Here is a 3245-nt window from a genome sequence, read left to right as displayed (position 1 = left end):
CTAAATTGCCAGCAAGTTAAATATGAGCACCAGAGGCCAGGTGGCCTACTTCAGCAGATGACTATACCAGAATGGAAATGGGAACACATCACTATGGACTTTGAAGTTGGGTTGCCGCGGACCTTGAGGAAGTTTGATGCAGTTTGGGTGATTGTTGACAGGTTGACCAAGTCGGCACATTTTATTCCTGTTGTGACTAGGTATACTTCAAAGAGGTTGGCCCGGATTTATATTCAGGAGATAGTTCGGTTGCATGGTGTGCCAATTTCCATCATATCAGATAGAGGCCCTCAGTTTACTTCACATTTCTAGAGAGCAGTACAGAGTGAATTAGGGACCCGTGTAGAGCTCAACACAGCCTTTCATCCGCAGACCGATGGGAAGTCAGAGCGGACAGTTCAGATTTTGAAGGATATGCTCAGGGCATATGTGATTGACTTTGGAGGTTAGTGGGATCGTTTCCTGCCTTTGGCCGAGTTTGCTTATAATAACAGTTACCAATCCAACATCGAGATGGCTCAATTTGAGGCTTTAGTTGGTCGTCGATGCCGTTCACCTATCGGATGGTTTGAGCCCGGTGAGGCTAAGTTATATGGTACTGATTTGGTAAAGGATGCCTTGGAAAAGGTGAAGTTGATTCAGGAGCGACTTCATACAACACAGTCCAGACAGAAGAGTTACGCGGATCAAAAAGCGCATGATTTATCCTTTATGGTAGGTGAAAAAGTTCTCTTGAAGGTTTAGCCGATGAAGGGGATTATGAGATTCGGGAAGAAGGGCAAGTTGAGCCCAAGGTTTATAGGCCCATTTGAGGTGCTGAGACGAGTTGGGGAGGTTGCTTATGAGCTTGCATTGCCTCCCAGTTTATCGGGAGTTCATCCGGTTTTCCATGTATCTATGCTTTGGAAGTATCATGCTAACCTATCACATGTGTTGGACTTCATCACAGTTCAGCTAGATAAGAGTTTGGGTTATGAAGAAGAGCCATTTGCCATTGTTGATAAACAAGTTCGCCAGTTGAGATCCAAGAGGATTTCTATAGTAAAGGTCCAGTGGAAGGGCAAACCAGTCGAAGAAGCGACTTGGGAGGCCGAGGAGGACATTCGGAACAAATATCAACACTTATTTAGCACTCCAGGTATTATTCTAAACCCGTTCGAGGACGAACGTTTGTTTAAGAGGTGGAGAATCTAATGACCCAACCGGTCATTTTGACTTTTAGAGATCCGTTCCATAAAATAAAACTCCTCGAACATGCATTTATTAATTTATGACTTGCAGGGATGGTTGGTTCGGGATTTGAAAGCGTTTGGGTTGAAATCGGAACACTTGGTTCCTTAAGTTAGCCTTAAAAGGCCAAGTTTGACTTCGGTCAGCATTTTGAGAAAACGACCCCGAAATCCGGAGTTGAAGGTTCCAATAGGTTCGTATGATGATTTTGGATTTGGGCGTATGTCCGAATCGGGTTTTGGATAACCCGGGAGAGTTTTGACGCTTAATAGTAAAAATTAACTATTTGAAGGTTTAAACTTCTTTAAATTTGGTTTGGAGTAGGAGTTTTAGTAATTGAAGTCCGTTTGGAATTCCGAGTTTGGGAATAGTTCTGTATAGTGATTTAAGACTTGCATGCAAAATTTCGTATCATTCCGAGTAGTTTAAGTATATTTCGGCACATTAGAAGTAAATTGAAGAACTTGAAATTCTTAAGTTTGAATCAATTTGGTTTAGGATATGATTCTTAGATTTGATGTTGTTTTACGCATTCCGAGAGTTCGAGCGAGTCCGTTTTATGATTTCAAATCTGTTGGTATGTTCGGGCAGGGCCCCGGGGGTCCCGAGTGTTAATCGGACGAGGCTCAGATCAACGTTGGAATTTTGAAGAGGAGCTGAAAGCATTCTGCTTCTGGTACGTTCGCACCTGCGCTTGAACAGCTGCAGGTGCGACTCTCGCAAATGCGAGGTTTATGCGCAGAAGCGAAAAGGGAAGGGAGGCCTACCATCGTAGGTGCGGCATCTCGGGCGCACCTGCGAATGCGCAAGTGCGAGAAAAACAGCGCAGCTGCAAAAACTGGGCAGTCAAGCTAAGCTCGCACCTGCGAGGCTTTTCTGCAGGTGCGAAAGCCGCAGGTGCGGTACACCTTCCGCAAGTGCGAAAAACCCGTCTGGGCAGAATGGTTAAAAAGTCGGGGCTCAGACATTTTGAGCCCATTTTTTCTCCATTTCCGGGCGATTGCAGAGGTTTTGAGAAGGGGGTTTCAACTAGAAATTGAAAGGTAAGTTAATTCCACACTCCTTGAGTTAAATACATAGATTATAGGTAGATAATAACTAGTAAATCTTAGAAATCAAGGGTTTAGGTGAAAAACCTAGATTTTTATAAAAATGAGATTTTAACCATGAAAATGGTTATGGAATTGGATAGAAATTATATATTTGAGTTCTTGAGATTATGGGTAACATTTTCATCCGAAAATTTCCGGAATCCGGGCATGTGGGCCCGGGGTAAATTTTAGAAATTTTACCATTTTGGATAGAGTAATTTAATTAATAGATGAATTTCGAATTATTAAACATATATTAATTATTTTATATAACTTTTGGATAGTTTCGGATTTTTCGGCATTGAATCGAGAATTTTACGCGACGCGATAATCGTAAAGTGGACTTTGAGACGAGGTAAGTCTCTTGTATAATCTTTTGAGGGGGAAATTACCCCATAGGGATTAAATTGAATAATTGTTGCTAATTGCGGGGACTATGTACGCACGAGGTGACGAGAGTCCGTGCATAGCTACTATAAATGCTAAAGTTCGGGTAGTTTAGGACTCAAAGCATGAATTACTTGTGTAAATTGTATTCCCTGATTAATTAATATTAATTTGATATATATGAATATATTGTGAATTGTTAGATAAAGATATTAAAGGATGGAAATCCCATATGCTTGATTTTTTGTTTAAATCAATTAATTTTTAAAAGAAATTGTTCTTCCTCTCGAATTTATCTCATAATAAATATACTCTCATTCCGGAGGTACATAAGAAAATGTCCTCCTTTCTTGTGGAGCGGGCCGAACGCCTCGGCAGGATAGATGCATCTATGGATCGCGTCGCACGTCCCTCGGCAGTGTACACGACACTCTGGATTGGGCCGTACGTCCTCGGCAGAAATCGTGCTTAATAATAATAATAATTATACGATAACTTTAATAGCTTATTTCAGCTTGCGAAGCTAATTGATAAAGT

This window comes from Nicotiana tomentosiformis, chromosome 9 (assembly GCF_000390325.3).
Source record: "Nicotiana tomentosiformis chromosome 9, ASM39032v3, whole genome shotgun sequence".
Lineage (NCBI taxonomy): Eukaryota > Viridiplantae > Streptophyta > Magnoliopsida > Solanales > Solanaceae > Nicotiana > Nicotiana tomentosiformis.
The sequence above is the reverse complement of the archived record's forward strand: the minus strand, read 5'-3'. Positions refer to the sequence as shown.